The sequence below is a fragment of the Mercenaria mercenaria genome, chromosome 14 (genome assembly GCF_021730395.1).
Source record: "Mercenaria mercenaria strain notata chromosome 14, MADL_Memer_1, whole genome shotgun sequence".
Lineage (NCBI taxonomy): Eukaryota > Metazoa > Mollusca > Bivalvia > Venerida > Veneridae > Mercenaria > Mercenaria mercenaria.
Genome location: NC_069374.1, coordinates 63,277,542 through 63,301,243, shown reverse-complemented (window position 1 = coordinate 63,301,243; position 23,702 = coordinate 63,277,542). Strand labels below are relative to the sequence as shown.

The 23,702-nt window shown below is 33.9% G+C and overlaps 1 protein-coding gene across 13 annotated transcripts in view; it reads left to right on the top strand.

The window, feature by feature from the left end:
- The first annotated feature begins 1,073 nt into the window (after positions 1 to 1,073).
- LOC123526291 (uncharacterized) overlaps positions 1,074 to 23,702 on the top strand; it is a 44,861-nt gene continuing 22,232 nt past the window's right edge. For 2 of the 13 annotated variants that reach the window (XM_053523699.1, XM_053523694.1), the window contains exons 1-2: positions 1,564 to 2,514; positions 6,837 to 6,894. The gene's annotated coding sequence lies outside the window, so the exon portion shown is untranslated. The other 11 variants (XM_053523701.1, XM_053523696.1, XR_008367148.1 and 8 more) reach the window with 10 other exon arrangements.

Here is a 23,702-nt window from a genome sequence, read left to right as displayed (position 1 = left end):
TGTTGTAATGGAAACAAGATAGCTGTCTTTTAACCAAAAGAGAAAAAGATAATACATAAAGCTGACAAAAAACAAAATTTGAGGCGATACCAGTCCACATCATTTGATGAAAATTTAAAGTTGTTCATGTAGCTTGAATACTGCAGGAAGTTATGTTCAAAATAGCATTTTTTTTTGAAAATAGTTTTTTTGTGTGTGTGTAATTTCTCGTTTAAACAAACGATAACATTATTTAAATTAATATGAAAATGAATGACATCCTCTAAACACAAGTTATCAATTATTTTTGGCCTTTAGAAATTCCCGTGTAGTTATGTTGGTTTGTACAATATTATATTACTGGTGAGTCGATACTTTCTTGACTTTTGGTTAATTTTACAAGGTTCAAAAAACACCACACCCTGTAAAACAAACTTATTATTAACACAATCTCCCGTTTCAGTTAAATTTGGATAGTTTTTAAGCATTGTTTACAGTGTATGAAAAGTTTGGTATTTAAACATTAAATTGCCATAAAATCAAACTAAATACTTCAATATAAGCAAAGTATCAGGCTTTCACCAGGTAAAAACTGAAATCGCCGCATGTTAAATTTAGCAAAACCAACTTCCTTGTTCAGCTGCGACACTTACTAGACTTGACCCGGTCTCTTGCTGGGTCATGGCTCTTGAGTCCCGTTCTTCAATATTAATTGTCCTCGTGTCAAGTCCCACATGGAGAACTGCATTTAATTTTCCCACAGTTAATTTAAAAAGTTCATCCGCGTCGACATTTTTTAACAACAGCATTTTATCTTGTTTAATGATCCGTAAAAATGACTGAATAAACAAAACAAAATTAAAAAAGAAATGAACAATTTTACAGTGTCTTAAATAAAAAAAACAACAACAAAAAACATACATTTCTAATAGGGATATAATTGTATGAAATGGGCCCCTTTGTTCCTTAAATAAATCTCTGCTGAAAATTGAAAATGTCACAAAAGTGTTGCTAAACTGATTCACCACCTTTAAAACTGGGAAGAGCTATTCATCTTTGAAAGGATGTTGTTAAGTATTTACATTTGAGACAATTTATGCGCATGAATCTGATCGCAGGAAATAGAGCGTATACAATGAACGGGTTTATATTTCGCATATACTATTTATATGTACACGAGTTACATCCGCCATCCGTAACACTGAGACATTAATGTACGTTTAATCTGAATACGTGTTATAATTCTTATTGTTAAGGATACTTCTTTTCTTAATTTGTTCTTCATAAAAGTTTTAACTTTAAAAATAATTTTATCCATCAGTGTATCATTGTTTGTGAGCGAGGTCATTTATTTTTTAAGTGAATCAAATTATATACTACTTAAAGATGGTTGGAGTGAAATTAGTGTTGTAAATTTATATTGTGGGATGTTTTATACAATTGTGAATGAATAGTAATAGAAAATGACAACAAGAGTTTTACCTTGAATGCGCAACATATTATTTGTCACTAACGGGTATATGGATATGAACTTATTTGCCAGCCAGTAAATTCATAAATTTTGAGGAAGGTAAGTGTAATATTTATATTAATCTCATCTCTTTATATGTATGAATCAATATTTAACAGTTCTATACACTTGGATACAAATGGTATGGGTTTCATTAAAAATATAAGCAAAATAATTATTGAGATGTCCCACCGATATGTGTCCGAGCCTCTCTGGGGACGTTGAATTCATTATGTGAGGAAGGTTGGTGGATCTACACAGGTGCCCGCCCGTGATGAAATAATGTCCGAGGGGGCACCTGGGTTCTTTCTCCACCACAAGAACTATGATGTCACCGTATAACATATAACTGTGTCAGTGCAACGTTAAACCCAACATAACAAACACTTCTATGGTGACGGGATAGGCTATTATGAATATCAATGAACAAAAGTCGTCCATTATTTGGATTTGACAATCAAATGAACAGCTGAAATCCATTAGAAGTTCAAATGTGTATACTTTTTACCTCCCTTTTGCATGTTATCATTTAAATTTGAACGGCCGCATTTAATTGACAATCTCTTCTTGTTCTTCACAACAACAACAACAACAACAAAAACAAACAAACAAACAATCAAACAAACAAAGAAATATGATACAAGATGCAAGTATGTAATAGCGATATCGATTTCATTAAGATAAGGACCAGTCTCATGAATATTTATAGAACACATAAACAGCACATGATGCAACAACACTTATATATAGATGTTATCTAATATATAATTCCGATCAATATATGATTTTGTAGCTAGGCGACTCCTCTTGCGTGCTGTTTATATGGTAATATAATTGAATAATATGGAATAAAGATAAGTTTATTTAAATGCCAGTGTTTACGTGAACGATATTTATGTTGGATTAAGAGCTATGATTTCACAGTGACTTTATGGAAGACCCACCAGGTGTCAGGATATCATTTCTGTCATCGGCGGGTCCGTCCTTCTATACCCACATCGGTCCAGACCACGTAAGTTATGCAGGTAAATACGATTAAATTTCGTTCAATTGTGTATTTAATCAACTAAATGTTGTTTTTTTTTTCCACAGGCGTTTTAACTGAATTAATCAGTGTATTTACATTTATTTACCCAAAGTAGACGTGACTCTTTATCTTTGTTTTTATTCATCCTGTTTTGTTGATTAACGTTTGAGACAGATTCAATGCAATCTTGCAAGAATATCAATGGCAGGGGCCAGTTTCGCATTTGGCCCGGGTACATTTTTTTTTAAATAAAATAGACAGATGCACTTTAAAGGCATTTATATTCAACTGGTTATTTATGATGTTTATGTAAATGAGGATTCCTGCGTACGAGTATTTATTGTGTAAAGTAAATATGCGCTTGAAGCGATTTTCCTAGCTCCGTGTAGACGGCCGGGTCTAAAGTCTTACATGAGGTAACGGAATTCAGACGAAATGGAAACGGTCATCCATCCATCTAGAGTCAGCTCATAATTGTGGAAAAATTAAACGGTTATGAGACACTTTTCTTCCCATCATTATTTTCGTCTGGCCTCATGCTTTAAAATATACATGTGTTTTAGGTCAGTCATTTGCAGATAACACGGTACAGGTCGCGCAAGGTGTGCATTCCGGGCCATTTTTGCCTCAAAATTATAGTCCTGAAACCTGCGTTTTACTCGTTTTTATCACAGAAGCAACAGAATCGACAGGGTGAAAATGTCACATAATGAAGTGCTAAGTCTATGCAATACATTCGCTCAAAACTTGCCTTGAATTTGTCAAAATTGGATTTTTCATGATTTTTTTTTGCACTGGTATCAGCGCAGCTTTGTGGAATTTTCAAATCTACTGCCACTTAAGCACTCTCGTTTAATATATCGTTATATATGCTTTCTAGTAAATTATTGACAAATGTAGAAATATTGTATGGTATATTCACTTAACAAATTTAGTTCACACTGTGTGCTCATAGCGTGAAGATTGAAGGTGTATACGTACATGTTCTGTCATAACATACATTTTAACAAAAACAATAACAAGAACGACAACAACAACAGCAACAACAACAACAACAATAAAAGCAACGACACCATTTATTTAGCAAACTTTACATTCCATATGCATTTTCTGTTAAAGGGCATTGGTATATAAACATAATACATGACTAGATATTATAGAGTATATTGTCTGTAAGTATTGACCTGGCACTCATTAATCTTCGCCAATATTTTCGGACGTTTACGTTAATTTACGCAATAGTTATATTCTGAAAATATCTATAATACTAAAGTAACAGATACAGTTAATCGATGACACGGTGGCGCAGTGGTAACATGTCTGACTTCCAAGCATGTTATCACTGGTTCGAAATCACATAAAAATATTTTTATGTAATATAATGTTATCGATGCCTGTTTTATTCAAATTATTGTTACATTTTTCAAACATCATATTTTTTATGAATTTTAATTGTATCTCTTGTAGTATTTGTTTTCTGGAAACGCTGGTGACAAGTACTATGTGTTTTTGTATAAGATCCTTCTAAAACCATTGTTATTCCACTTTTTCTACAGCGGTTGAATATGATAACTTTCAGTAAATGGACCATAAAAATCACGATACAGTGGTTAGTTTGCATATAAAACTTTAAAAAATGTCCAGTCAGACATAGGACTCGAACCCACAACCAAGTGGTTGGCAGCTAAACGCTTTGTCCGCACAGCTACCTGAACAAGTGCCATTACGTTATCAAGAAATTATATATATGTTATAGTTACATCGTTATTCATGTTCGGACATCGAGAATTAATTTACGGAAATAAACGGAATATTCATGAGTGCCAGGTCAATACTTACGGACAATACACTGACATGTAATTAAGTTATAAATTGCGATCTTCCTGTAAGATAAGAACACTTAATGCCTTTATGTGATTTTGATACGTGATTGTAAACGAAGTGAAAACGCTGTTGCTGTTGGCAAGCAAAATACGATTGAAGGAAATTCCTGTACAATATGAAAGGGTCTGATTTATATCCCTTCTTATGAACTTCTAGTTCAAATTAATGGATATACACACTTAATAAATGTTAATATTTACATACCCTGTTTACAAATGGAAAGATAATATAATGTAAATATAAGAAATATAGTTTTTTATTTGAGTTCATGCGAAATGAACGACAGAATAGGATCGAGAAAAAGCTATCGCGGTTCATGGATTTGCCGATCCTGTTCTATCGTTCATTTCGCATGAACCCCGACAAAATATGTCAGCTATTTAATAATTTATTATTATTAAAGCTATTTCCATTTTTTTTTCTTTTTTTTTTTTCGTTTTATATATAAACTTTAATATACTGATGTCAACAGATAAATGAATTATACAAGGGAAGTAATTCCTACAGAACTTGGGGAGAGTTTTTCAATACGAAAATGGAGATTTTAGACCCTAGACCAATAGTAAACATTCTGGCGGTTTTTTTTGGACTGTATTTTTCGAAAATTGCTATATATACTTGAAAATACCGTGAATAAACTGTATATCTCGTTACGAGACAGTGATTGGAGCTTTCAATTTGTCAAATCTATGTTTGTTATATCAGGCCTAAGAGCACAGTTATTTTTACTATATGTTCTTTAGAGGCACTGGACACTATTGCATGCATTCTAACCCCCTAAAAGTAGCTGAACTCAACAGAACTATTCAAGAGAAAAAATTCTAGCCACAATAAACATGGGGTTGACCGGCTCTTTTTTCCACCATTTTGAACCAAATCACATGCGTATGATGAATACTCTCACTCTCTAGATGGCCGCAAACAGGCAAAACAGGCCCTATCAAAAAGTCATGTTATGCATATTCTAACATTCTCATTCTGTCAAATTGTACATGTACCTATATATTTCATATCTTCTCTATTAAATTATGCCATTTATTGCAGGTCTTTCACTAAAAAATTCACCAATATTCACCATAAAACAGAGGAACTATTTTCCGCGTAACCACTTCCTTATTGTTGCCTACTACTTAAGGCGGGATATTGTGAATAGACTAGGTTATACTGAACTAAATTTCAACCTTCGCATATGTGATGTATAACTGTTCTTTTCAAGTTTTCTGTTAGCACAATAGGAAAACAAAAGCAAGTAGCTAAAAAAATGATATTTTAGAAAAACACAGGGAAGATAAAACCGATGTGAGCGAAGAAATTAAGTATTTTTTTTTAGAAAATATTTTTTGTTCAGTTAAAAGTTTAGCTAAGATTACAATGTACATAAATAGGTGACTACAATACTGATTGCAGTTGGAGTCGTGCAAAGCAGTAATAGCCCATATTTGGACTCGCCTTTGTTTGTTTGTTTGTAAGCTTATTTGTAGCCGTTTACCTAAAATGTTACTGGGAGGAATGGACAACAAATAGAAGACGCTACACTTTCAGAAGCTTCTCTGGTTCTTTAGCGTGTTAGTTGTAAAGCACCCACACACAGGACTGATATTCCAAATGTTAATAATATCTAGCTTGATGAGCCGGGGCTCGAAATCACGACCACTTGTTTCGTAGTCTGACAGTCTTTCGCCTCGTCCTAAAATGGGTAACTAGGGCTATGTTCTGGTCCAATAGAATTCAGAATTGTACTATTCACTGTATAATTACCACAAACTGTAATTTATTAACGTAGACATTTTAATCCGATAATATAATATCAGAATTACTACAATGCTTAAGAATTGATTTACACTAATTTATTTTAGATATATTGTGAAGCAAGTTCTACAACTTACATTGATCGTCTCCGAAACCTCGTTATCGCCACTAGGGTATGAGAGAGGATACCCAGTTTCCTTCTTAATGCTGAGTGCCAGGCAAGGGAGCTACTGGTGCCGTATTCACGTTTTTTTTGTTTCTTTTTTTTGTATGACGCGGCCAAAGATTGAACCCACGACCTCCCGCACTCGAAGAAGACGCTCTCTTCCACAAGGCTATTGACGCTTAAGAATTCAGAAAGCAGATGTATATACCCTCTGATTCAAGAATTTAAAATAAACAGGAGGAGAAAATAAACACCCAGATATAAAATACTTTTGAAGCAAAACTAATTATTATTATTACGTAATGATCCATCATTGTGTTGTGTTTTTGAAAAGTGGTCACCCGTAAATAGATCATTATGCGAATAAATGAAATATCAACAGTATACATAACGACTAGTATATTAAACACGTGAAATGAAAAAACTTTTCGCTAAATCAGGTTTCATATTTTATATCATTTATGTGTATTAAGCTGCCAGGCTAACTTGTTAAGTGACTTTGTTTGTTTGTTTTATTTCAGAAAATCATACTTTTGGAGGGGACATTAACCAAGTCCAGAACCCGTGACGTCAGTTCTGGTAAGTTAATGCATTTTCCGTTATACCATCGCAATAAAAAAAAACTGAATACTTTTGCAGGCAAATAATTGTAATTGCTAATTAACCCCTTACAATTACGTTTTGTTTTTGTTTGTTTTGGGTTAAACGCCGTTTTTCAACAGTATTTCAGTCATGTAACGGTGGGTAGTTAACCTAACCATTGTTCCTAGATTCTGTACCAGTACAAACCTGTTCTTCGCAGGTAACTGCAAACTTCCCCACATGAATCAGAGGTGGAGTACTAATAATTTCAGACACATTGCTTATTTTTATTTATTTACAAATGATATTCATTTTCAAAGGGGGACAACTTTTTCAGAATATTTTAAGTATTCGTCGTAAGGGACAGTACGGCAGAACATGTAATGGTCATGTAAAATATTAGTAAAGTTGTTGTTAATTTATCAAATATTTCCGTGTTTTGATGATATACTCCTAAACCTTAACAATCAGTTTATGTACCATCACGTGACATTTACGGTAATAATTTGGGAGATGTATTGATTTACTCCAGTCTGTGTGTATGTCTGTCTGTTTGTCTGTATGTCTGTCTGTCTGACTGACTGTCTGTCACAAATCTTGTCCGCAGTCTAAGTCAAACATTTCTCATCCGATCTTCACCAAACTATAAAAAATGTGTTTAACTATAAGACCTCGGCCAAGACCGATAATTAGTCAAATCGGCCCTGGCATTTTGGAGTTATGGCCCTTGAATTACCGAAAATCTGTCTTTTACTCCTGTCCGCGCTCTAAGTCGAACATTTCTCATCCGATCTTCACTTAACTTGAACAAAATATGTTTGACCATAAGTCCTCGGTCAAATTTATTAGCAGCCAAATCGGTCCAGGCACTTCAGATTATGGCCCTTGAATTACCGAAAATAGGCCTTTTTACTCTTGTCCGCGCTCTAAGTCAAAGATTTCTCATCTGATCTTCACTAAACTTGAACAAAATGTGTTTGACCATAAGTCCTCGGCCAAGTTCGATAACTTGCCAAACCGGCCCAAGCACTTTGAAAGTATGGCCCTTGAATTACCCAAATTACTCTTCAAGGGTATATTTGTTGTGAGTAAACAGTATATAAAGACTGACATACTATTAAGATGATTAGGCAGTTGTGGGAGACATGCGCTTTTCTCAAAAGCAGCTCTTGTTAAATTTTGATACAAATTAAAAAACAATTTTAATACCTTTTTTGTTCTGATTGTTCGAAAGTGTTACCCCTGTCCGTGTGTGTGTTTGTCCGTTTGTTTGTTTGTATGTTCGGGAAAGGGTGATGTTCGTGTGCGGTCCATAATTTTGACATGCGTGGTCCAGTTTCAAAATGATTTGACACAAATAATAAGCATGGATAGACGATTTGTCTTGAGCAAAAACAGGTCCCTAGGTATAAGGTCAAGGTTACACTTAGAGGCAAAAGGTCACATACAAGAATGACTTTGTCTTGAACATTTCTTCTTCGTGCATGGAGGGATTTTGATGCAAGTTGCCTCAGTTGTGTGCCCTCATGAGACAGAATGTCATGCGCAAGAACCAGGTCCCTAGTTTAGAATTACTTCCCTTTGTTGTTACTATAAATAGCTAATATTTAAACTGGTTATTACTGGTCCTAGGGAAAAAACAAGACCACTTTTCTGTAGTACAACATGCATGTTTCATCTAATTTTGAAAAGTATTTTGACCTATCTCTACCTAGCAAGGATTTTTGTGCGGACTTAGGATTTTTTTAAAGATTAACTTCCCTTAGTTGTTACTATGAATAACTTATGCCTTTGACTTTCTCATGTAGCGGGGGCATCCGTGTCTGTGACGCATTTCTATTTTTTTTATAGAATACATACGACCTCCAACAGGCCCCTATACAAATGAAAAACAATATTTAAAAATTACATAATATACAACTGAATCTGTGTTTTATTTTGGCATAAAGTCATTTAGATTGTTTCAAACTTATTTGTAAAAAAATACTTTGACAGTTTTGGAAACGACATTCTATTGATTAGATACTGATGTAGTAGAAGTATATTTGGGCTCTAAATGAATCTACGAATTTAGAAAGAGTACATTTAAGCTCTTGTAAAAGATAACTTAAGGGGACGCATATTGTTACGCTATGGCCGACGTAGTTTCTGTGTAAACTTCAATTGATGGAATCTATTTCTATGATTATGCTGACTCGGTATGATGCAATTGGCAGATAGTTGTAGCCTGATTATAAGTGTTGCACCCTGGCTGAAGTGTAAGCCCTTTGGGAAACTTATATATAGACAATTCTTCTATAAGTATGTTAAACAACTGGAGGTACTATTAGGCTGGCCGGTTTTCTAGCACTTAACTACAGAAATTATCAACTCCTTTGACAGTTAAACTATAGTTTATTGAAGTAAGAATTTCAACAGAAACAATTCATGTTCAGCAACAGTCATCATTTAATAAAACTCACACAGTAATTCTGTAAATAATTCACAGTTCTCAAGAATATTGTGATAATATGGTATTTTTACTTGTAAGGTCTATTATTCATTAAAGATAATAATCAAGCCCAGCCTCTGATAATTTTGATAACTGTCAGTAAGCTTCTAATACACAACTCAGAGCAACAGTTAAAATTTAAAGTTGATCCAATGAAAAATAGCAGTTTTATTCAACTAAGAGTTCAAAAATGCTTATCAAAAGTTAAAATATTAAAATACTGCAGGTAAAAAACACACCAAGTATGACTATCTTTGTATAAAATTTGCTAGACTTCTTTAAATATTTCCTTAAAATTATCTGACTATAACAGCCACTCAAAACCAGAGATTTAAGATTGTGAACCCTGAAAACAGGCAGAGTGGGGTATTTATACCTCCCAGACTTCACAAAAATAGTTGTGGAAGTGCACACACAAAAATGTGAGGATATGTGAACTCCACACAAATAAATGTGAACCCAGCTTCACACTAAAAACTGTGGGGTTGTGGAAGCTGTGAACTTAGACTGTAAGGAAACTAAAGCCAATATTTCCATCAAAACATTTAAGATCATAAATAAAATTAGTATGAAAAGAAAGAAAAATGAATAATCTAAAAGATTATAACCTCAAATTTCCTTTTAAGGGAGTTTCTAGGAAGCATATTCGCCTTAAAGTTAAATGACATTTCTATCTACAGTAGAGTAAACAAAGTCTTCAGGCAGCAGTTGCTAAGCAACTACCCACAATGCATTGCAAGTACAACAACAACAGTATGTCTGCAAAACCAGGAAGTCAGCTGTTTCTAGTGATTTAACAAAAATTACTACTTTTATAAATTAATAAAGTAGGTGAGGCTGGGCTAAATCAACAGTTTCAAGATCAAACTAGATAAATAATTACTTAAAGTAGTCTGAAACCTTATAATAAAATTACAGTTAAGCTTAAAGTCCCAATGAGTAAAGTAGGTCACAATACCCTGAAGTATTACATTATTGCTACATTCACAGTTCATACAGAAATGCGGAAGGGGTGCATATTCAAGAAATTGATGGTGGGAAAATAAAATACATATTCCTAAACTGATATAATACTGATGGACACCTGTAATATTCAGTATTTTGTGGATAAGGATGTGGTACTATGAATGTAATAGGAAAACAGAGGTCTTTGTGAAAGTACATTCAACACAAAATATTAAGATTTTGTATAAGGAAAAAACAGGTTTTTTACAATAACAGTGTTACAAATAATGTTGAAGGGATGATATTTTCTTTCTAACACACCAGATTTGCTTAAACATGTAAAAATTTAACGCCACGTCATTTCAGCTCGGGATGGACGCCATATTTCTCATTGATAAAAATGTAAACAAAAAAAGTCAGAGTGGGATTAGCATTGCAAGGGCATAACATGACATTCTACACAATGAATACCTTAGAACAGATATCTAAGATGCTACACAGGTCAGGCGGGTTAAATGCATAATGGCGATCACTTGAAATTCATCTTGAAAAGGTGGTTAGTTTTAGTTTATTTACATGGTTTTTAATTTTCCCACGACTTCTCGGCGATTCACTGCAAATGTATTACTGCGCCGGACGAAAGGTAACTCTAATAAACAACGGGAGACAACTTAGGTGTCAGCACGTGTACGATTTTTAAAAAAACATGTCGATGATTATAATTTCTTATCAAATAATGAATCCTATTCAGATATTCGTCTTTAATATTAGAAAATTATTAATTTCTGTGGACATTTGTCAAAAAATATTACTTACATTGGACTACTTTGCGCATCAAACTGGTTTCCGCTTCAATTGTGAGGCACTTCCGTTATACTTTTTGACAACAATAACAAAACACAAAATGAATCAATAAAGTCACTTATAAACCGACTGCTATTTAAATCAGTGTAAGTAAAGTTGTTGTTACAACATTATACATGTTCGTTACGTTATGAGATAAAGTTTATCTTGAACTGCATAATCCAGTAATTACGTTTAGATGATATTGCATTTACAACTTATTTGACCCCATTTTTTTACGTGAATGACAGCATTCTCGTGCAACTCGTGCAAACAGAGTTATGAAAAGTATGGTGGAGAATTCAAGGACAAATTATAAATGACATTAAAGTGAGGATAACTGTATATTCGTCCAGTTTTGATCATTGACATGCCTGCTGTGTATTAGTAACTTTTGTGAACAAGATTAGAATGTTACTTTTGCACATATACAAATTGATTGGACCTCTCAACCAAATTTCATACCTTACTCTGTTATTTTAGGGATTTTTAAGACAATACATTTTCAAAAGTTTGTTGAATGTGTTTTGACATTTAATTGCATTGTAGTTCATGAATACCAAGTTAAAAATTAATAATGGCAACATTTCTAGGCCCTTATTGTAAGCCACTAGACTTCTGTAACGATAATGTTTAATGTATTAAGGGGAATATACTCTTTTAGTTTTGGAATGTGGCATTCCTTGACCACCGTATCTTTTCTTATGCACTACTTTGTAAACAAACTAAATAATGTGTTTTAGCTTACATATGCGAAATGAAAAGCAAGACAGTGACCATATTTCACATTCTTTCTTTAAATAAGAATCTGTAGGACATTGATAAATGTTTGGACAAGGTGAAGCACTATTATTTTCGCACCAAAAAGTCTTAATTGTTGACTTTGAATGTACACAATAAGTCTTATGTAATTCAACAATAACTTTCTTGTTTCAGTTTTCTCATTTTTATTTTAGTGAGCAATCCTTTGTGTACTTATAACAGTTGCAACAGTATCCATTTCATGTACCAAAACCTTGTACTTTTTTGCAGGTAAATTTTATCATACCCCACCCACTTTTTTCTAATTTCAAAGTATGCGTCCCCTTAACACAACATAAGTTTATACATTATAGGTCAAGTCCAAATATACATGTACCCAGATATTTTAAATGTCTTCCGACAATGTGTAATGTTAACACTTATCATGCTGGACGCAACTGATTCTGTCTTTGCGACCAGTGTAAATCTTGATCAGCCTGCACCTCCATGCAGTCTGATCAAAATCTGCACTGTTCGCCATTCAGTCAGTATCTTTTTGGTAGTCACCCCATTTAACAATCAATGGTACTGTCCAACTTGAAAGATGGACTAGTTCATTATAGAAACTTAGCAGGATAAGGGTTAAAAAGAACTTAGCCATGTATTTTTAATACGCTCATTATACTTTCGAAATCAATATAAATGTTATTGTTTTAATTGGCCATAAGTTTCATTCGCTTTACGTTATACATATTAATAAATGAATATTATGCATCTATTGTGATATAACAATTTTGATATTAATATAGTACAGTTATTTGGAATATGAACTAACAACTGCTGCATGGCATTTGTAACTTTATATGAGCCGCACCATGAAAAAACCAACATAGTACACTTGCGACCATCATGGATCCAGACAGCGCATATTGTTCGCTTACAATTTATCTAATTGCAATAGGCGTTGAAAGCGAACAGCATGGATCCTGACGTGACTGTTCGAATGCGCAGGCTGGTCTGGATCCATGTAGGTCGCAAACGCACTATGTTGGTTTTTCTCATGACGGGGCTCATATATATATTTGCATGTACATGTATGCTCAAGTAGAATACAACAAAGTTAATAAATTGTTATCTACTACAAATTCAATAGTTACCAGCGACAACTTGCCAATAAAGCAAGTTATGCACAACATTTGTTTTTATCTACGGCAGACCAATACATTTGGTATTTTTATCAGCCATTGTTTAACGATTGCGTTAGTATCATAAAGAGAAGTTTGGATTAGGGGAGGGGTTGAGGGGGATCAAAAGAAAAGCCATTGAAAGAATAGAAATATTAACTTACACAGTTTTATAAAAAAAATACTTTTGGTTTAATTAAAAAACACGCAAAAAGATTTTAACTATGATGAGTTAAAGCTACTCGCCCTAAGTTGGGTGAACTTTGCCAGCATGTTCATTTCCACCAAGTTTGGCGTAGGATTTATATATGACACACCAAAAATATGGAATTCGATATTATATTGACTGTATAATTCCAAAATATAAAACTGTAGTTTCTGTTTACATAATTTAACTGTTTATTTGTATGTTTTATTTTTCTGGGTTTTATATTCACGGGTGGTAATTAAAGAGGGGGCATAGTGTTGCGCGTCAGAAAAAAATAATGTTCTCGAAAAAAGTACAATGTTATTCGACACAAACATGACAAATGTCATTTATGTGAAATATCTGCTTTGTAATGTATAAAAAGGCCACATTATCACAATGAAGTGTGAACAAAGTATGAAATCGTTTAACAGCGTGTTCACAGCGGGAATTGGATTGCGGGTTTACGACCCGTGTGAACTAAAAATAAGATATGCCGTAGCTGACGATCCATATAAACATGACATTCATTGTAGCGAATTTGTGTAGAACTGCTATATAAGGCGCCTCCGTGCCCGAGTGGTTAATGTCGCTAGCTTTAAATCACTTGCCCATCACCGATGTGAGTTCGAGCCTCACTCGGGGCGTGAAATTCTTCATGTGAGGAAGCCACCCAGCCGGTCTATGGAATGTCGTTGGTTTTACGCGGGGAAGGCTTGCTCAGGGAACGTCGCTGGTTCTACACAGGTGCCCGCCCGTGATGAAATAATGCACGGAAGGGCAAAATGAGTCTTCCTCCGCCATATGATCAATAATTGTGTCGGTGCGACGTTAAATCCAACAAAAAGTAGAGAACTGGTTTATATCATAATTACAACAATGTATATCATATTCCGCATTTCTGTAATTATAAATATTTTTTTAAAAATAAAATATAGTCGTTTGGTACCATGTTTCATTTTACCAAAAAATCATTATCAATAGCCATTGTCATTATCAGGGCTTGGATGCAATGTTAAATAAAGTTGTTTAATCTGTGCTTGTAATAGTATAAAAAGTGTAGTTTATGTTTGTCAAGTTTGGTGCATGTAAAAACCTCTGAGGACTTCTGGAATTTATATGAATTATGATAGTAATAATAATAATATGATGATAATAATAATAATAATTATGATGATGATGAGAATAATGATGATGATGATGATTCTTTGGTTTAGACAATTTACATATATATTTACAACATGTAACGCTACATAATTAAAGCATGAAAGATTGAGTAGAAAGCTGAGCTCATTTGAAACTCTCTCCTTGATGATTCTTTATTTCTAGAAGGTAACACTAAGTACATTTTATACACAGACATGCAAAACTGACTTTCAAGGATGCCGTCTAACAAATACAACGAAAATAAATCATAGTCAGCATACTGCAGTCATTCCATTCATAGGATTAGTAAACAGAAATAAAATGGGAAATATGCTTTATATGCAAGCCCAACCTCTCTGCATGATGCACATATTTACATATAGATGCATTTAAACACGTCTTTAAATTCAGCAATTGTCATGTAGGAGTAAATAAGAATAAACACGGACTTCATGTATTCCGAATTCATCACAGCTTTTCCCGCTTACACAGTGTATCAGTCAGTGGTATTCAATGAATATCGAAAGTCATTTTCCTTATCATGATGCAAGTGGAAAGAACACACATGGACGCCAAATTATGTTAAAGCAACATTAGCAAATCCTTTGAGTAAAATGACATTCACTGAAACTCATTTTGATAATTGCATGGAACTTCTTTTGGGAATCAAACATTTATACCAATACCAGCAAATGACAGAAATCTTGCGAGAACAAATAAAACGGCCCTTAGTCTTAAAGCCGTGTTACAACCACATTTGTAATAAAAACCAGATTTGTAATAATTATAACATTTCTCGTTTTTATTACAAAAGTGGTTGCAAATGTTCAACCACATTTGTAATAACCAGATTTGTAATAAAAATCGCCAACTTTTTTTTCCGAGAGATGTGTTTTCCCACGTGATATTCACGCTAATGCATGCGTTATTAAGCACGTGCAGGTCGAATTAAACTGTCCTGAGTCATTTAATACTCCAAATGTTTTACCTGAAATCCCTGTTCATGGACATATTTTACTTTACAAAATTATTACATTTCTCGTTTTTATTACAAAAGTGGTTGCAAAGGTTCAACCACATTTGTAATAACCACATTTGTAATAAAAATCGCAAACACTTTTTTTCGAGAGATGTGTTTTCCCCACGTAATAGTCAAGCTAATGCATGCGTTATTAAGCACGTGCAGGTCGAATTAAACTGTCCTGGGTAATTTAAAACTCCAAACAAATGTTTTACCTGAAATCCTTGTTCATGGACATATTTTACTTTTAAAAGAATATTACATTTGTCGTTGTTATTACAAAAGTGGTTGCAAAGGTTCAACCGCATTTGTAATAACCTGATTTGTAATAAAAATCGCAAACACTTTTTTTCGAGAGATGTGTTTTCCCACGTGATATTCAAGCTTATGCATACGTTATTAAGCACGTGCAGGTCGAACTAAACTGTCATGGGTCATTTAAGACTCCAAATGTTTTACCCGAAATCCATGTTAATGGACATATTTTATTTCAGAAAATTATTACATTTCTCGTTTTTATTACAAAAGTGGTTGCAAAGGTTCAACCACATTTGTAATAACCAGATTTGTAATAAAAATCGCAAACACTTTTTTTCGAGAGATTCGTTTTCCCACGTGATATTCAAGCTTATACATGCGTTATTAAGCACGTGCAGGTTGAATTGAACTCTCATGGGTTATTTAAGAAGCTTGAAATGTATTACTTGAAATCTCTGTATAAATATTTGTCCGAAGACACTGAACTGGCATTTTTAAAGGTTCTAGCTTGATGGAAGATGTCGGAATATAGTTATGAATCTAATCCAGAAATTCTTGCGTATATTATCTTTTCAAAACAATTTTACTTGCCAAAAGGCCTGTAAACAAAAGCCATTTCATATCAGCAGGTTTTAGTGGATTCTTTATGTAAGCTAATTCGTAGCTATATATCACACATGCGCAAAATAATTTCTATAGGGATTAATTCTTCAAAATTTCATGAATACTATCTACTTTTAATTCTAAACGACCCTAATCCCGTTGTAAACAGTTGTCATCTTGGGGTATTCAAGATCATCTATAGTGAAAGGTCGTTTTTGCATTAAGCCCATGCTCTTACAGCTTACCTGACACATGGACATAGACACGAACACAAATGGCAAATATTGGACTTCAGCAGAATCATTTGATATAGGAAATAATCAAATAACAAGCTTATCAAGATTTAGCTAAATTTATTAGGTCTATATCCTTTAGACCCTTTAAAGACACATGATCACAAATAAAGCAAATTTACACAACAAGTATCGTAGTATCGTAAGCAGGCATGAAATAAGGTACAATGCTACAAAATCAGGGTTACAACATAGCCTTTAGTATTAGTCATGTCAGTGTATTTGACTCTAATGACCCCAACACCTAACGTCTTCCGCGATTCACATGCTGAGGATTCACATGCTGAGTCAAAGCAGGCGACTGATGCAAATAGTTACAGACACACATACACACGAACATTTACACACACGCACACGAACGCGCATACGCACACGCACAACTTGGCTGGTAGAAATATACATAAGAGCTTAACAATACTTTTATATGTAACAAAATCTAAATTAAAATGTGGCATAAATATGTAAAAAGAAAAAAAACTCATTACTAGTGTAAAGTGTTATAGTAGAGATCCAATTTCAGTTTCCAGTCAATACCTTTGAAAGTTACTGATAAATTAATCTTTATATAAAACTGTACCATAAAGGTTCTCGGTGCAAACGAAGCATAACTCTCTCTTCTATTAGGGGTTATGGAGATTGTTTCTACTAGTGTAATCTTTGATTTTAAAGAAATATTTTAAGTTTCAAATCAATAGCTTTCAAAGTAAAAGAGATGCCATAAACAATAACTTTAATCTAAAAATTCTAAGTATAACACTTTACACTAGTAATGATTTCCCCCACAACTCTAGTATGAGTTTTTTTCTTTTTATATACTTATTTCTGCCAGGTTGTGCGTGTGCGCGTTCGTGTGCGTGTGTGTAAATGTTCGTGTGTATGTGTGTCTGTAACTATTTGCATCTGTCGCCTGCTTTGACTCAGCACGTGAATCGTGGAAGACGTTAGGTGTTGGGGTCATTAGAGTCAAAGACACTGACTTGACTGATACTAAAAGCTATGTTGTAACCCTGATTTTGTAGCATTGTCCCTTACTTCATGCCTGCTTACGATACTACGATACTTGTTGTGTAATTTTGCTTTATTTGTGATCATGTGTCTTTAAAGGGTCTAAAGGATATAGACCTAATAAATTTAGCTAAATCTTAATAAGCTTGTTATTTGATTATTTCCTATATCAAATGATTCTGCTGAAGTCCAATATTTGCCATTGGTGTTCGTGTCTATGTCCATCTGTCAGGTAAGCTGTAAGAGTATAGGCTTAATGCAAAAACGACCTTTCACTGAATATGATCTTGAATACCCCAAGACGACAACTGTTTACAACGGGATTAGGGTCATTAAGAATTAAAAGTAGATGGTATTTATGAAATTTTGACGAACTAATCCTTACAGAAATTATTTTGCGCATGTGTGGTATATAGGTACGAATTAGCTTACATAAAGAATCCACTAAAACCTGCTGATATGAAATGGCTTTTGTTTACAGGCCTTTTGGCATGTAAAATTTGTTTGAAAAGATATATATACATAAGAATTTCTGGACCAGATTCATAACTATTTTCCGACATCTTCTATCAAGCTAGAACCTTTAAAAATGCCAGTTCAGTGTCTTAGGACAAATATCTATACAGAGATTTCAAGTAATACATTTCGAGTTCTTAAATGACCCAAGAAAGTTCAATTCAACCTGCACGTGCTTAATAACGCATGCTTAAGCTTGAATATCACGTGAGAAAACACATCTCCGGAAAAGAAAACTTTGCGATTTTTATTACAAATCTGGTTATTACAAATGTGGTTGAACCTTTGCAACCACTTTTGTAATACAAACGAGAAATGTAATAATTTTCTAAAGTAAAATATGTCCATGAACAAGGATTTCAGGTAAAACATTTGGAGTTTTAAATGACCCATGACAGTTTAATTCGACCTGTACGTGCTTAATAACGCATGCATTAGCTTAAATATCACGTGGGAAAACACATCTCCCGAAATAAAAGTTTGCGATTTTTATTACAAATCTGGTTATTATAAATGTGGTTGAACCTTTGCAACCACTTTTGTAATAAAAACGAGAAATGTAATAATTTTCTGAAATAAAATATGTCCAGGAACAAGGATTTCAGGTAAAACATTTGGAGTTTTAAATGACCCATGACAGTTAAGTTCGACCTGCACGTGCTTAATAACGTATGCATAAGCTTGAATATCACGTGGGAAAACATATCTCCAGAAAAGAAAAGTTTTCGACTTTTATTACAAATCTGGTTATTACAAATGTGGTTGAACCTTTGCAACCACTTTTGTAATAAAAACGAGAAATGTAATAATTTTCTAAAGTAAAATATGTCCATGAACAAGGATTTCAGGTAAAGCATTTGGAGTCTTAAATGACCCATGACAGTTTAATTCGACCTGCACGTGCTTAATAACGCATGCATAAGCTTGAATATCACGTGGGAAAACACATCTCTCGAAAAAAAGTGTTTGCGATTTTTATTACAAATCTGGTTATTACAAATGTGGTTGAACCTTTGCAACCACTTTTGTAATAAAAACGAGAAATGTAATAATTTTGTAAAGTAAAATATGTCCATGAACAGGGATTTCAGGTAAAACATTTGGAGTCTTACATGACTCAGGACAGTTTAATTCGACCTGCTCGTGCTTAATAACACATTCATAAGCTTGAATATCACGTGGGAAAACACATCTCCAGAAAAGAAAAGTTGGCGACTTTTATTACAAATCTGGTTATTACAAATGTGGTTGAACCTTTGCAACCACTTTTGTAATAAAAACGAGAAATGTAATAATTTTCTAAAGTAAAATATGTGCATGAACAAGGATTTCAGGTAAAACATTTGGAGTCTTAAATGACCCAGGACAGTTCAATTCGACCTGCACGTGCTAAATAACGCATGCATTAGCTTGAATATCACGTGGGAAAACACATCTCTCGAAAAAAAAAGTTGGCGATTTTTATTACAAATCTGGTTATTACAAATGTGGTTGAACATTTGCAACCACTTTTGTAAAAAAAACGAGAAATGTTATAATTATTACAAATCTGGTTTTTATTACAAATGTGGTTGTAACAAAGCCAGAACTATACGTAGATCTAGTTCCGTAGCTAGTAACATATTATTTGACATGGATGATTCGTCCAGTTATTGGTTTCAGACATTCTTGAATACGTTTTACAATAACCGAGATATCAGTTACCTCAACTAACACGTATAAAGAAAATACAAAGAAATGATTTTCGTGGACATGACGTTTTGTATTTTTTATCAAAACCGCTTTTTCGTGGGTATATTAATTCATGGATTTCAGACTTTTGAGATCTTCTTTTCGTTGGCGAAACTTTGGAGATGAAACAAATTATAATTTCGCCTGTTCGTTAGGGTCTGATTTTATTGACAGACACAACCTCGAAATCTGCACAATTAATACCCCATAATATGAGCCATGCCATGAGAAAACCAACATAGTGGCTCTGCGACCAGCATGAATCCAGACCAGCCTGCGCATCCGCGCAGTCTGGTCAGAATCCATGCTGTTCGCTTTCAAAGCCTATTGGTATTAGATAAATTGTTAGCGAACAGCATGGATCCTGACCAGACTGCGCGGATGCGCAGGCTGGTCTGGATCCATGCTGGTCGCAAGCCCATTATATTGGTTTTCTCATGGCACGGCTCATATCAACCTTTAGCCTGCTAGCAGCAAATGGTTCTGCCTTTGCGACCAGTACAGACCAAGATCAGCCTGCACGGACCATGGTCTGTACTGTTCGTTATTTAGTCAGTGTACTCCCCTTGAAATGAAAATGGTATTGCCCAAATCAAATGATGGACCGGTCCATTTTAGAAATTTAGCAGGCTAAGGGCTAATAATCTTACAGGAACTGTAGCTATCCGAACCACAGTCGTTTATGTAGGTGAAACCAATGACAGTTCAACAAAGGGCTTTAAAAGTGATAGGTATTTAATTAATCAAAACTTATATCATGTGACGAGAGAGAGAGAGAGTGAGAGAGATAAAAAGCAATGCAAATATTTGTTTTTATTCAGTCAACATTTTTTGTCATTATTCTACAGGTGCAACTTAAACTTCTTTAGAAAGATAAATTTAGTATTAATGCATTTCATCCAAATATAAATTGTCGCGTGGCAGCCTAATTTGGTTGGTTTACTGATAAGCTAAGCAAAAAAATACTAATATTAAAAAGGAGTAACCACTTTAGTTGGTAAATATATGGATCTAACAAAATATCTTGCTGTTCATGGGCACATTTAAACGGCATTTACTGCAACAGCTTTCCACAGTATAAATAGTTACAGTAATGATATTCCAGTCCACTAAGATGCCAACGAATCTCAGGGGCATTGACACCACGGCTGACGGGTTAATCCTGATCAAGCCATTCTCAAGTTTATCATGTACCCTGTTTACATTGTAGCATTTTCAAAGCTGGGTTGTCAAAGGCGGTGGGGGTTGCGGTTAAGGGGCCGGTATGGTAACATCTAGCTAATAACACATATCAGAAGAAAATCCGGATAAGGTATTATCCCCTATTCCTTCGACTTGCGAGGGTAGTCACCTTTAGAGAACAGTTAGTTAATGCACATTAGAGAAAGAAATTGCTTTTGACAAGATAGATGAACAAAATGTAACTTTACATGATTTCTTTTTGTTGTGATAATGCAGTATTATGTGCAACTGTGACAAATATGGAGGCCAATTCCTGAACTTTTAGCCTGCTGGCGGCAAGTGATTCTGCCTTTGCGACCAGTGCAGACCAAGATCAGCCTGCACATTCGTGCAGTCTGGTCATGGTCTGCACTGTTCGCTATTCTGTCTTTAAATAATAAATGGTTCTGCCCAGATTTAATGATAGAGCATTCCATTTTAGAAATTTAACAGACTAAAAGTTAATAATTATTTGCAAATGAATACTCAACTATGAACCTGTCCTTATCTCATATATACATACAAATTTGTATTAAACTTCTATTAAACTTATCATATATGTGCATTTTTAGTCTAATAATCTCCGATTTATTTTATCCTGGGAAATAGGTCAGCATATCTCAGCTCTATATCATAGACTTTGACACACGCATTTTTTCGGCGACGCCGTCTAAATTCGTTTTCGTTACCTATGCCACGTGACTTCAGTTTGCAAATCAAACTACTTGATAACGCATTATAGATAATTTATCAAAATGGAAGATTTATGTAACACTCTGCCTGATTGGACGAGAGTGTCAATTTCTTTCACTCTGTTGATTGTGCTACGCTGAGTGAAATGTAGACAAAGCGTTTATCCTAAACGACGCTGTTCACAGTTTTAAAGCTAACTTTGGCTCAGTATATTTAGCAGGAATATTGATATATCTCAAAATGATAAGTAAGTTTAATAAATATGATAAAAACCTGTTCAAATACCAATATATATCAAATTAAAGAAAGAGCTGAATACGGTCTGCGTATCACATGAATAAGGGTGTGATAAGAGTCTTTTATGTAGAGAAGTGCTTTTTAAAAGATTTTCCTTGTTACAATTGTCGTCTGTATATGAAAAGGTTTCTTGCTTTTGTGACTTATTCAGATTGCATATTAAAATGAGTACTTGTTTGCTTTGATATATTTGTTATAAATTATTTAACTGATTTATTATATATGAATATTTTTCTTTAGTATGGTATGCAAATATTGAACTCAGTTGAAATCTGTTTTATTATATATATGCTATATAATGACTGAATCTCATTACACTGAAATGAAGGTACGCTGCATACAGTTTATCTATGTGATATGACTACGGTCAAACTTTGCTTATAAAACAGAAATATTGAAATAATTACAATTGTATGTTTTGCTTGACCTTCACGTTTTATAGGTGTGACGTCATTGTCCAAAGATTCATGAATAGCGAATATGCATTTGTTAAAGCGGGATCAGTTGGCCTATTTTAGAAATAAATAAAAACAATAAATAAAAAAATCCTTTAATTGATTTTTTTCTCATGTATTCTAATCAAACTTGATTTGTAGCATCTTTATTAGGCCCGCAGCCAACTTTGTTCAGCTGGGACATTTGACCCTTTTTAGGGGCTGCTAGAGCTAAAACTAGAATTGCCTTTATACAGCGTCTCATGAACAGCTTGGTGGATCTTTGTCATACTTGGTCTGGAGCATCATTATAAGGTCCTCTTCCAAATTTATTTATATAGGAACTTGGGCCCTATTAGGGACCACTATAGCTAAAAGTAGATATGCCTTTCTTCGCATTAACCACTAAAATGTAATGGATTTTTTATCAAACTCGATGTGTAACAATATCGTATGGACTCCTACTATTTTGTTACAAATGGGGATAGGGACCAATTTAGCTAAAAATATAAACACGTTTAATGACCTCTTCTCATGAACCGCTTCATGAATCTTCATCGAACTACTGCTGTAATTATTCGTCTCGTCTAAGGATAAACGAAACAAAATTGCAACCCTACGAAACCTTTGCGAAAACTTAAAAGAGAACCATTTAAATTGTTAAAGTGCGGTGTTTAGTTTTGCAATTTGAAAAATGTTAGATGAAAGATGAATGTTAGATGAAAAATTCATAAACTTCTTTCCTTATTACAATTCGCCGACCATCATTTTTAAAGATATTTCTTGTTTTTATAATAGAATCATTTTAGAAAATATACAATATTTCATTTACATATATTGAAAATACACGCCTGTACAACTGATTATAAAACCACCAAGAACGCTGCATCGAATACTGAATATAAAATGTATTAAAACCAGCAATTAAACCTTCTATTCGCCATGGGGTATTATTTTCAACATATGTTACAATATCTCCATATAAACGTGTAAAAGGATGGATTTTGTTAAGACCGCCGTCCGTGACGCATCACACGAGTTGTATTGATTAAATTGAAAATAATTTTTTTTATCATTTTACAAGTGATTTATATTATAGATTACATTTTGCGGATTTATTTCTGAAAAAGGAGCAATCGAGTGTTTAACTGATAACTACACAGGGTGTATTGGCAGATAAATTATCTATGAAACCT